The 13,789-nt window shown below is 36.4% G+C and overlaps 1 protein-coding gene across 11 annotated transcripts in view; it reads left to right on the top strand.

Annotated features, from left to right (window-relative positions):
* Positions 1–13,789, top strand: part of SOX6 (SRY-box 6) — a 410,347-nt gene that overhangs the window by 132,102 nt on the left and 264,456 nt on the right. For 3 of the 11 annotated variants that reach the window (XM_021401614.1, XM_021401606.1, XM_021401605.1), the window contains exon 1: positions 13,112–13,610. The exons of 6 other annotated variants lie outside the window; for them this stretch is intronic. The gene's annotated coding sequence lies outside the window, so the exon portion shown is untranslated. Of the gene's footprint in view, positions 1–13,110; positions 13,611–13,789 lie in introns of those variants that run through there. 2 more of the 11 variants (XM_021401608.1, XM_021401607.1) reach the window with 1 other exon arrangement.

Genomic DNA, 13,789 nt, shown 5'->3' with positions numbered 1-13,789 from the left:
ATTTTAATGTTGCTAACTCAGCCTTGAGTACACTAAATGCCGCCATTATGGTGAGGTGAAACTGAAGATACAAATACAGCTCCGTTTTGTTATCGATCAGTGTAATGATGACAGATACACCAAGAATTAAGCTTGGTGTTTTAAGAGATCATCAGTGAATTCATCCCAAATGAATAGAGGAAATTAAGACATTGCAGATTATCCAACACTGATGCAGTCATTTTGGAGGAGAGTTTATCTGAGTATCTCATGACAAAGCTTGTCTGACTGACTTTCTCTTTGCTGAGGACTGCAGCAAATATTATGGGCAAACTCTAGTCCATGGTTCTTAGTAAAGAAAAAAAGAGAGCTATGGTTCAGTGGTTTTTTACCATTTTTACTGTTGTTTTCTCACATTGTCACTAAAATATTCTCTTTGTTATCTGAATGGGACGTCTGCTGACTGGCCTAGCTTTCTTTACCTGACTGTGTGAAAAGTCTTCGTTAAATCTGTTAGGCCTTGGAGGCCCTGTAACCTGCTAAGTGCTATAGAGCCTGAAAGACATTATGTCCTTGGACTAACTTGTCTCTTCTGCTAACAGCTGGATATAATAAATAAAACAAAAATGCATCAAAGTCTAGGTTAAATGTACTTTTAATACCTTATGTTAATGAGTAGCTGCATTTTCTCACCTTCAGGTGTACAAAAATCCATACAGATTATTATAAGATATTATAAGTATTACCTTAAAGTAAGGCAGAAAAATAAGACGGATCAAATTTAAAAGAAAGCTTTACTCTGACTATATCACAAACCTGCTCAATTGGAATGGATAATTTGTTCGAAGTGGTAGGAAATTCACTACTATGGCAAACAACGTGGAATAATGCAGAACATCTGGCAGTTAACAATAAGATGCCTAAACTACTGCTTTGATGCAATAATACTATAACTTGCAGATTCACGTAATTCGTAAGATTTCTCAAAGCTTTCTTCTGCTCTGTGTAGTGCATTGTCTATGCTAAGCTAAGTTCAGTTTGAAACGTTTATATTTGATTGGTGTTTTTAGATTTTTGATATCTGCTAGTTCTTCTCCACAGAAGTAACCTTTTAAAATGTCCTTTTTAATGCACAAATTTTATGAAAATAAAAAGATTTTTTTTAATACTAATTTTAGACATCACTGTAGAACTTGTAGTCAGCTGCTGGCATCTCAGGCTGAATCTTGGAAAATCAAGAGAATGCACCCTACAATAAAATGTTTGCTCTGGACTTGCTGAGGAGGAAAAATAGTTCCCTTTAGAATTATTTTTCTGAGTCTGTTACGCAAGTGCCGAAGCAATCTATTATTTTACTTGTTGATATTTACTCTCCTTCCTTCCTTCTTTTCCATCCTTCCTTCTGCCTGCGCCTAACACATGCTGGATTTCCTGTAAGAGAGAATTCATCTCCTCTTAGGAGATAGCCCTCCCTGAGAGGAGTAATATCAGGTGCATAAGATTTCGTGTGCTAAGAAACAGAAAAATCTTACTAATTAGGTATGTGGTTTATTAGATATCTCATGTTAAACATAGTTCAAAGAGTTTTTATCTCTCCAAGTGACACAATATTGCATTGCTTCTAAAAGATGTGATAATTTTCTATAATCTCAGTTGCTGCAGCTTCTCCCGTAACTTGTCATATTGCCTAGGTTTTTTTGTCATATACTCCATTACAGAAGTAGCACTGAGATTCCAAAGAAATGGAAGCTTAAGCTTCTTCCCCACATCCAATGTCCCTTGTTCTTAAATCAGAAAAGCAGCACATGTTTTGGCTTCAGGGAACGGTATGTTCAAGCTCACAGCTGGAGGTACGGTGCTGCACTGATGGTCAGCAGTGATGAGAAGGGGGCGGACAATGAATTTAAAAAAGAAATGAACAAACAAAAAAACCCCAACACAACAGGAAAAAAAACCATCAGGATCAAAGGCAAGTGCTTCATTCTTTTCTCCCTCAAAGCTCCTCTATAAATTCTGCACGCAGATACAAAAAGGAAGACATTCAGATTTTAAATATCAGCAAGATATATTTGGTTGTGATATTACCTCGTATGGAAATAGACAGACTTTCTTTATCATCTTCTAGTTATGGTTCCTAAAATCGTATCTTTTTGGTCATGATTCTTTTCAAAGAAGTAGCAGAGCTAAGCCTTTTCATTTAATTGTAGTAAAATGTTGCCCTAAAGTAGAATATAAAATTATTTTTTTTACTAGTTCATATAGAAAAACATATAAATGTAATAATATTTTAACTATAGTTTGTACAGATCTCTCCCATTTAAACACTATGCAAATCTTTCATACTGCAGGGCAAACAACTGTGAGACTATAATGTGCGATATAGCAAGCATACACCATAAATTTGATAATCATACCTGTGAGTTCTTCATATTTCATACAAAGAATCAGGAAGAAGAAAAATAGAGGAAAAAGAACACACAATGGAATCATGAATATCAGTGTGTAAAAGAAATAAGAAAAGATTACCTTGATCTTCTATTCTAGTCTACGCTAAAACTATTATGCCAAGTGCCAATTATATGCCGTGAGTTATATTGGAATGAGGGAATACTGTGGAATTAGAATTCTTTTCAGATGTCTTCCATTATTTGAGAAATCCTATCATTTTCCCATATGTTCTGGCTGATGAAATAAGGAGAGGGCCCTTTTAATGGAGGCAAGAGAAGACTACTGTCCAGCTTGTTCATGATATTCAGATGGCAATTGTTTTGGGAAACATGGGTGGGAGGCAATTTTTAAAAGAAAATAAAAAAAGCATTTGTTTAACTGCATGGAAACGCAAATATTTCACCAAGTGAGGGCCGAGTATGCATTTCATTATGACAAAAGGTGCAGGCTTGAGGGCAAAAATAAAGCAAAACACAATCTCTGTCTAGGACATAGTCATTTTCTCTGTATCTTAAAGTTCTATATAAACTTATGATTTTAGCTCTTTGGTTTCTCACGTCCTTTCTCTAATCTGCAGTAATCCATCAGAAGGAAATGTTCACCAAGGTTTCCTGTCAAATGCAGATCTTAGTAGGAAGTTCCTGGGGTTTTGCAGGGAGTCCTTGAGCTCTCCTAAGCTGTTGCCTCTCTCATCCTCCTCCCTTTAGTGCTGCTCCGATTCCTAAGGCGCTTGTTTGTCCTACACTTGTGGTATCCTCTTTCAGGCACCTACTCTTTCTTTTCAGCTGAGAAATGGCTACGTTTCCATCTGCTCTTACTGGTTGGCTATGAAGGAGAGGCTGAGAATAGAACCTAATAATTTTGCTTAAGCATGAGGGTGTGTGTAGGGATATGTACTTGTATACGTGTGCGCACATATACAAATGCATATGTGCATATATATCAACATACACATATATGTATGAAAAATCAGAAAGCCTGTGTTTTCAAAGTCTGTTAGGGATAATCTTGTTTTTCACAAATGTCGCAGAACAAGTATGTTTTATAGCTCGTTCTCTGTGATTATCAGCAAGATTTTGTAACCATACTAAGTTATCTCGTACTTGATGTATGTGACTTAGAGGTTGGTGAAACTGAATGATTACAATAATTTAGGTGGTTCAATGTTGCTGACAACATTGCTGACTAAACCACTTCTGTTTCCGGCAGTATGAAACAGTTTCTGGCTGTGTCAGCAGTGGGAATTTTGTAAAGATTTAGATGTTGCCCAAAACATTAATATATATAAAAAATGGCACATTAGCAAAGTCTATTAACCTAAGCTTTTTGAGAGTGGACTATAGATGAGTCTCTGTACTGTAGTTAAGAATATCTCCTTTCTAACAGGTTATATATTTTAATTCCATTCTTTGAAATGAAAGATTTAAAATCATGATAATAACATGGGCAAAAGAAATGACTGCCCAAAGATTGGATGGTATACATTATTAAAGTGCAACAAGTATACCTTCGAAAGGATGCTGAAAGTGAAAATTTGATGTATGGGTGTCTAAGCAGCGTAGTGGAAGTGCGCACTTCCAGCACCTTCCAGGTCTGAAGCACTGCATGGCACAGCTCCAGAGGGATCTGTCAGCCTGAAAGCTGTTGCAGCTGGAGCTGGATTTCAGTCTGAACCTAGGAAAGATATGTACAGGATATAGTGTGTAAACAAAGTGCACTCACTGTCCTGACTTGATTAATTTGTCTGTTCTGATCCACTTTATGATAGAACAATGCAATAGTATGGCTGCTTGATTGGGTATTGAAAGTTTTAACAGTGGAAAAAGGAAAAAACAATGTTGCTTTCTTTTTTCTTTTTCTCTTTTGAGGGATATCTGTTTCAGACTGCTTAGCAATTCCGTTTCCCTCATACACCTTGTTTTATCAGCAGATCTCAAAGCAGTTTAGAAAGGTGATTTATAAAGGCATTGTTTCTCCTGTTTTACACATGGGTAAACCGAGGCATAAAAAAGTAATTAGAATGCTAGGTACAGAGTCAAAAATAGTCCTTACTCTTCTGTGTGCCTCCTTCCTATGCAACACTGATTGGGAAATCTTGACTAGTGGGAACATTGTAAGTTAAATGCATGAAGGTGCCTACTGAATTTTGTTTTGAGGAGAGGCTGAAATTCACCATGTGGCTATCTTTTGTATGTGACTGTCAGCCTATGTAATTATATATGCACGATGCCTTTCTGTGTATGAACTTCTTCATGTTGTGTAAGCCAACAAACTTAAATCCCTTAGCAGTTATGTTTGGCCCAGTTTCTCTTGAAACCTAGCATGTATTTCTGAACTGAAATTCAAGCCAACCTTGCATATAGGTAATTTTCCTTTCACTTAATTGCAGTGAAATTTTCACATAATTTGTGCAGGCTACTTTGTGTACAAAAATGCATCAATATTTTTTTAAAATGCTCACTGAACATATCATCTGCATGTGAAAGTGTACCGAGTACCTTTGCTATTACATATAACGTGAAATAGTTTATCGACTTAATTTCTGCCCCTTGTAAAATCAGCGCTGAATTGCGTAAGTCAGTATTTTGTTGCAGAAAACAGTTTGGAATACAACAGCTCTACCATACATTGAAAGCAAGCAGTAATAGCTGAAAGAGTGGAGAGCTGACTGCTTGTGATTCATTTATCTAGTTTATCTTAATGACTTAAAAAATTAGTATATATGGAAATATGAAGGCTGCAATTGCGATGAGTTTAGGGTGTGAGATCAATAAGTTCATTGGTATGCTCATAGAGGCAACAGTTCCAAAACAGAGTAACAAATGTATAAGGGATTTGAATGCTCTTTTGTATAGTACATCACAAACCAGGTAGGAATGAAGTTTTGGAATGAGATAGAATATCTGGGATTGCATGAAGAGTTAAATAGTAGTAAGAATTTCTAGAGGTGTATACAGTAATACGATAAGTGACCTTTAAATCAAATATTTAAGTTACTTTTTGCTGTAGTTCTTTGGAGTAACAAAACTTTGTATGACCCAAACACAGCATTCTGGGAATCCAAAAATCAGACAGCTCTGCTTTCTCTTACCTGATACATGTACAAACTGTGCATACAGTGATACCGGTAGGGACTGACCAGGTAGAATAGGATGCAGAGAAGCTGGGATGTAGAGAAAGGTACATGGAAAAGTCTGAGATAGGCTGTACATAATGAGACAAACCAAAGAGCTGTTACTGGTGCTCAGATATGTATGCTATTCTTGTTTCACAGTACATGATGATAAAGAAAATTGCTGTTCTGTATAATCAGTGTTAGTGGTTGGGGGCACATGTTTACTTGAAGAATAGGATTGGATTTCATTATATGACTGTTATATGGGTTCCATATATATTTCCATATTATATGGGTTCTGTTGTACACAAGTCTGTATAGCGACTAATCTGTGGGGCTACTTGAGTAAAAAGCCAACTTCATTGCAGAGCATATTGTGGCCTTGTGTGCATGAAAGCTGCGTTCAAGTAGGTGGGAGAGTAGACTGTCTTTTCTGCTCTGTATTGGCCTCCAGAGTCTGTGGGATTATCATGATAGAGACATGCTTTGATGGGTCCAGTTGAACTCATAACGTATCAAAGCCCAATCAGTCTCTCATTCTGCGCCACACCAGCATGATTTTTGCATTGCTAGTGTTACCGCTGTGCCATGTCAGTAGCTGCTGCTGTGCCAGCCTGAGTCTTGTCAGACTCCTATGCTGAAGTCTTAGATTATGGGATTACTGTTGTTCTTTGATTTATAGTATAAGTGGATATTCGGCAAAAACCACAGGACACGGTGCTGCATCCATGTACGTGCTGATTGTTCTAATACTGTCTGTACGCAGACTGTACCCGGACAGGTCTCTAGCTAGTAAATGTGAAATGATGCAGATAATTTGCTATCTAAGCTGCTCTGATCTTAAAGCATGAATTCACGTTCTGTGTAGGATACTAATGCAGATTTTATTACTTGTTCACTAAAAGAGCAATAGTGTATGTCGTATATTTTAAGGAACAAATAGAACTTTTGGGGAACGGTGTGGCTGCATGGTGCATATCAATGCAATAACCACTGCTAGATAGCTTTAAATACTTTGTTAGAATGAATTCTACAAACACAGTATGTGCACAGCCACAAATGAAAATAATGTGAATTTCCTGGCTGCAAGTTTTTAAGAATGGAGCCACCTATCGCTTTGCGCAAAGTCTTGTTTTCGTTAGATGCTACTGTATTTGCTTTATAAATGATATTAGCAGTAAGTTTTCTGTCTCACAGAGATGGTTTGAAAAACTAACAGCTAAGAGGCAACCAAGGAACACAAGTGGATGACGCACATATCTGTGGAAATGGGTTCTCTTACCTCAAGATTTGGTTTTTCTGGCAGCATAGCAGTTAAGCTTAAATAAATAAGTAAAGGGTGGCATTGGCTGGTTACAGTAGTATCTCTGATACTACTTGTGTTTCATTTACCAGAGTTGTTTTTGTCAACTTTTAAACAACTCGAGTGTTTGAGGGTTAACTTAGTTGAATTTACTTTTTTTGATCTTAAGTGTATTTTCCTTTTTTACGTAGGCCGTTTCAGTGACTTACATATAATTGTGTTAATATTTTCAAGGGCAAGTTGTTAATGTTTTTCAGAATTTGATTGTATTCTGAGGAGTGTAGTGACAAAATAAGGGGCAGAATCTGGATACTATGTAAAATAGAACATAGTAATGCAGAGTGCAGATGTGTGGGTTTGAGATGAAACCATACCCATGATCATCTTTATATTTGCTTAAGATGGCTCACTTGTGGTTTATCTGGAGAGGGAATTGAATTGTACGTTCTGTTGAATACTGCTTTGGGGAACACTGGGATTTGGAATCACACAGGACTTTGTTTCTGGACTGGTGGACATCTAAGTACAATAGAATGCAATGAGGGATAAAAATGACTGAAAATCCCTTTTGCAATCATTTTTGTCCCTCACTGGTCATTTAGGGATCACTTGAGGGTTGGGAGAGTTCTGTGTATGAGCAGCCATTGAGGCCAGCACTGCTCTCAACGTCTCATCCAACTTCCTGCTAGTGAGATCTCAGAAGAACACTGTCACACTGTGCTGATGTGTTTGGAGGTGGTTGGACCAGGAAACTTACAGCTAAAGCAGCAAGCTACAGAGAATGCTTTTTTTCCTTAACTTTTGGTAAAAACAAATAAACAAACAAACAGGTTGAACGAGGTCAGTCCTGAGTGCCTAGCTAATTATTCTGGACTTTTCAGGAAGGTATTCTCTGCGGTGACTGGTCTGCTGCTGCTTGGACCCAATATTGGCACTGTCAGCAAGCTTTAGCTTCTTTGCTGGTATCGTGTTGTGTGTCTCTAGGTACTGTGTGACATTTCAGCTTGCCAGAGATGTGGTCTCTGTGACCAGAGAAGGGCTGGTTCTGTGTACAGCTTAGGTGGTGCAGAAGACTAAATAAATATTTTTGCAGCTCCAATTTCATAAAGGAAGTCATGGCACATTCTGTCACTGTATGATGAGAGTATTTTTCTTGAAAATTTTGTGCAAAATGAGTAAGCTTGCTAAAACTCAGGGATTCAAAAATCAGATCTTCAAGCACTACAAGGTTTAAGAAAACATTTTTTGCTTTGCTTGAGTCTTTCAAGCTGCATTGTCAAACTTCCTCCCGTAAAATGCTTTAGAGAAAATAACACAAGTTTTGAGGAAAAATGCAAATTTGGCGGTTTTAGCTTAATTTTATGTTCAATGAACTTCTTAGAAGGAATGGCAAATTGTGAAGGGACAAAATAAATCTGTGTTTGGTGTCTTTTAATGCATTATTGCCTTTTTGTAAATAAAGCACGGAAGCAGCAAGCTGAGTCTTACACCTTGAGATTTCCAGAAGGGCGCCTGAAATTTCTACCTGAGAGGTTAAGAGCTTTCTTTTCTGTGCTCTTCTCTGTGCCATTTGCAAGTGTCACCGTACTTGTGGTGGTTTCAGATGGTTTTCTCTCCCCTTACAGTGTCTTACGGTCATCTTTCCAGTTAACATACAACAATCTCTTGTACTGACTGCTGAACTCTGATCTTTGGCTGGATGCGTGCTTGTTTCTTTAAGCACATTTGGTGCAGAGTAGACCTGGAGCTGGGTAATTCATAAGAGCAGGGCATTATTATTATTATTATTATTATTGCTACTTGAAAGGGTCCATATTATTTTGCACAGCAGTGTGGTCACCTGGCAGCAGGTCATTAGCATTTTAGGTTCCTTTCCTTCACAACAATGTACAACATGCTAATTAGAGGGTTTTGAAAGCTAAGCAACATGTTTTAAAATCAGACATTTTAATTTGCAGCTTTAATGGCTGTATTATAATAACTGGCTTGACTCGAGGGAGAAGGGGAGAGAAGCACTTCTCATGTTCCAGTGGCAAGGCCCAATATAACGGAGGCTGACAAAATTAAAAACCTCATAATGTGACCTTTGCCTGGGATAAAAGGCTGTTTCATAACAATTTCCTTTTGTTCTTTGTTTAAGCCATTACTCCAAAAGGAGCCTCCGATTAATCTAAGTAAATGCATCATTACAGTCCTAATCCATGTCCTTCTGTCAGTGTCTGTTTTAATTAAATAAGAAACACTAGCAGAAAGATATCACGCACAAAGCTGTGATTGGAGAAAGAGGGCTGTTTGATCAGACTGAGATTAAAAAAGGCTTTACTGTTTTGTCCTTTTGCTCTAGATGCCATAATGTAGGTTAAAGGAAGAAAACTTCCCTAATAGTTCAGCACGTTGCTCCCCATTACAGTATTAAAATAACCAGATTTACCAATGAAACTGTCCCAGTCATCCAATTAATTATGTACAGAACATTCACAGGCAAATGGCACAGTATCATGGTTTGAATGGCTTAACACATTAATATATTTGGAACTGTGTACACAGTTGCTCAGAAATTGTACTCCAGTACAATTATTTTTATATTAAAGCATTGAATAAAGGCTGTTTATGAATTTATGTACTTTTTTTTTGTCTTAGTGACTCGTGGCTTACAGATTTTAAGCATGATCTACTGCAACCCTCTGATTTAAAAAAAAAATATTTTTATTTCTCACAAAATCAGGATCATTACTTTAAAGCAATGAGGAATCTATTCAATCAATGTTGTAACATCTAGCTAGTTAATATTGCTAAAGCAATACATATGTAAGAGACTCTTCCTCAAGGTGGTGTTTCAAGATCCCTGTGGTGAGGGTTTTCTCCCATATCCAGACCATTATTTGATGTAATGAAAAGAGAAAGTGTGCAACACAGAGATTGTTAATTAATTTAGCCTAACAAGATGAAGATAAATGAAGCAAAGCATGGATTGAATGAAGCAAGAGCTCTTATTTACAATTTAATACTTCCTTATATTAGGCATTTTTCAATTTAGAAAGAAAAGACTGAGTTTAAAGAAAATGTGTACTGTGAGTGCATGCAAGACAACTCTATGTTATGTGAGCAGTTCTACAAACTGCTGAAAATGCCTTTTGGGTTAACCTTTAACTTTAAGTTTTCTTTTTCTTTTTTTTTTTTTTCCTCTTCCTTTTTCACTTTTTTGTTTTCATTTAGATTTACAGTATGTTGGCAAGAATAATAAAAGTTCAAAACCTAAAGTTTTTCCCTTTGAAATAAATAAAAAGTTCCCATGGGTACTCTTGCTAGCCTAAATTTGGTTGTTTCTGATTGTTTATATTAACCTAGAGTCATGGGCTATTTTTGAGCAACTTATATATAGGAGGATGCATCGAGAGAGGTAACTATAAAACAAGCAAACAACAATACAAAAAAGACACTGTCATAGTTTTAATTTCTGTTCCAAAGTGTAAATCTGTTATTGCTTATACAGTATTACTTAAAAATAGTATGTAATATATTTTTTTAAATTTGGGATATATTTTTTTCCAGATCATGGTTATCTTAAATAGTTCATAAACAACTGTATATTTCACTTCCTTATCAATTAAAATAGAAAAAAACCCACGAATATTTTTAGATATCTTTTCTTCCCAGTCCCAATTTTAAATATAGATTAGAATATCCTAAGCTAACAGTAAATTACCATTTACATCAGCTGAGTCACTACCATTTCAAGGTATATTTATTATTCAGTTTCCAAATGTCTATCTTGAGGAAATAATTCCATAAAATGTGTGGAAAAAAACCAAGGTCAGTCATTTTTAATAACCAAGCAAACGAAAAAGGTTTTGTATTGTGATTGACATGGACATACCTTTATATGTTTTATCTATACCCCAAATGCTAAGCTGTGACAAAAAATTATAGTTTTTTTTTTTTTTTTTTTTTTTTTTTAATAAATCATCTTCCTTTTTAGAGATGAATTGGATCTGTCCAGTATTTGACCTTCTATCATTATTTCTGTCTGCAAAGGAAATGCCTTCCTTCCTTTTACAGTAGCCAGACAGGACAGTGTTATCTAGTGTCACTGCAAGCATTGGTTTCTACAAATAGCATTATTATGATCCCTCTGTTTTTGTCTTGGGGGTCATGAACAAACCCATGCAACTGCTTCTAAGGATTTCAATAAATAGGACTTTTTATCCAGACAATTGCCTTTTATATTACTTTTAAACAAAACTACTAGTCCATCAAGAGTTTCAAAAGGAAAACAATTCTACAGAGTGCTGGTATGGCAGCACAGACCAATCATTATGGCACCCATTCTCCAGTCCTTTATTTTTCAAGTCCACAACAATAGGTTGTTGATTCAATGGACAAGACCAGAACAATTAAGTTCTCTGTTTAGCAGCAGTGCAGCATTTTAATGCCCTCCTCTAATAATGGTCTCATTATTGTTATTCTAAGACTGGGCCTCAGGAGGAGGAATATTTGCTGGAGGTACGTCATTATTTTGCAAATTTCGATTAGCTCATCATGTTGTCTATACTGTGAAAATCGTAGCTAATTAGGGCAGTCAGTTAGACTACCAGCTTTTGAGCTTATGAGTTAAAAGGTAGCACACTTGATAGGCCAGTGATGTGAAAAAGGTGGTAAAAAGGGGGATTAGAGCTGTTGCCTTAGTAACTCTAACTTCCATCTGTGAGGGAACAATGGACCTGTGTTTCTCCTCCACCTTGGTGTAAAAATTGGTTTTGTTTGGAAAGGACAGGGCTTTTTATGACAATCTGGAATTCAGCCTAACTGAGTGTAGTTTTAGTTGTTAGGAGAGCCCATTGAAGGCTAAGAGAGATGAAAGGTCATGGCGAGCTTCAAGGACATGAAAGGTCATTGTCTCTTGGAACAATGAGGGATTGTTCTGCCCCATTATTTCTAGCCAATCACGAAGTCAGGTGATGGAAGAGATACCACCAGCTTAGTCAGGTGAAACAGGAGAGGAAGATAATGCCCCTTCTGAAGAACAAAAGATAGCTATGATTTGCCTTTATTAAACAAAGTTGCACTTATTTGTGACCATCCTCTGAAAAGGGTTGTTTACTGACTTACTATTCCAGCCTGCTTTGTTCAGCACAGCCTCTGTAGGCCATCACATCTCTGGGAAGCAATCCAATGTGTTAGAAAATGTTGTTTAAGCTTTCTTCCCATGAAGAGGAGCCCCCAGGAGTACCACTGATGCGATACTTAACAATAAATTTAGTTGTTGTAGCTTTCTCACATTATTGGCGCTCCTAAAAGGTTTTCCTTCAAACGCACAGAGAATAAAATTAACTATAAAGATGAAATAAATTTGCTTCAACACTTTATAGCATTTTATCATAAATTCTACAGCAAATATCAGAGAAAGTTTACAGCAAACTGCATTAGTTGCTACAGTACAGAGTGGTAGAGCGAGCAGAGACCTTCAGTTGTGTAAAAACAGATTTGCTATAGGACTTCTCTTACATAAAGGGAAATAGCTAAAGTCTCTTCTGTGCTATGTAGTAACTTCAGGTGACTATGTCCCCATATCTAAGGGAAAAACAAAAATTCTGCAATATTATTTAATAAAACACATAGCATAAATTCAATAAATCACAATTTATGAGGAAAGCATTTCTGTTAGTAGACAAAACTGTCATCTCTTATATTTTTCCCATGGCATCCAAAAACCCCAAGTAATTGTTTTCCAAAAAAAAAAAAAAAAGCAAGGCTTTTCATATGATTTCTCAGTTTTACAGAATGATGTCTTAGTCAACCACAAAATAATTTTTTCTCTTTGTCTTCCCTCTGTCCACAAACACAGCACATCCCAAGGTCCATCTTTTGTCTCCAGAATAAAGACCAGTTTCTTCAGGTTCAGATTTCCAGATTGTTTCACCTTTCTCTACTAGATCTCTAATACCCTTTCCTGGCTTTCTTTTTATAATCTCTTTACTTCCACAACAGAGCTGCCAAAATACATCGAATTCTTATGAAACTGATAAAATGTGTATATAATTCACTCCTATTATTTTGGAAAAATAAAACTACATGTAATTATTAGGTATCCCATCTTAAACTGTGCTGACCTTGTTTGAACTCCCCTTTTTAGCTATTCTGGGCCTCCCTTATCTCAGTTTTACTCCCAGCCACTCTTGCTCTTGCTTTCTGACAACACAGATGGACGGCCTTGCACGAACTGATAACTGTGGTAATTTTTCAGCACAGTATTCAGTAATAAAAGATGTTATTTTCAGAGTTCAGCAGACGTGTCATATTTACACGTACACTGAAGAGGCGAGTAGCTATTTGGGAGCATGCTGTCTTTTGAGCCAGTGGACTTGCCAGTTTTCAGTTTGTTGATGCTTTGGTTTACTTAGCTCCTAGGTTTAGTAAGTAGAGCCTCTAAGAAAAAGAAAATCTTATTTTAAGTATTAATAAGTTTTTAGTTTTTTGAAATAATCTAGTCTTAAGCTTTCTCTTTAGACTTTATTTAATTATTATGTGTGTGTGTACTATCAAATATTTTGTTACTTTCATATTAAAATGAACTGCACAGTGTAGGCTCCTGAATTCAACATGGGAGCCATACAAAGGGTTAACCAGCAGAGAATTACAAATGAACTATCAGGAAAGTTGATTATTAATCCAGCAAGAGAGAAAATATCCTTCCAGTTAGCAAGAATTAGTACCTGAAGAGCTGATAATATTGTTCGGACTGTCGGTGTGGAATGGCAAAGCCAGGTAAGCTAGACATCTTCTCAAAGAAATAAAATCTTTTATTTGCTTTTCACTGAAGAATTTAGCTTTTAAAAGAATTTTAGTTGATTTATTTAAACTGTCAGCAGATGAAACAGCATGTGTTGATCCTCAGTTTCCTCAAATGAATGAAATAAAACTGTGCTTTAATGTTGGTAAGAAGA

Source organism: Numida meleagris, chromosome 6 (assembly GCF_002078875.1).
Source record: "Numida meleagris isolate 19003 breed g44 Domestic line chromosome 6, NumMel1.0, whole genome shotgun sequence".
Classification (NCBI taxonomy): Eukaryota; Metazoa; Chordata; class Aves; order Galliformes; family Numididae; genus Numida; species Numida meleagris.
Note: the sequence above shows the minus strand (reverse complement) of the source record. Positions and strands in the feature narration are given on the sequence as shown.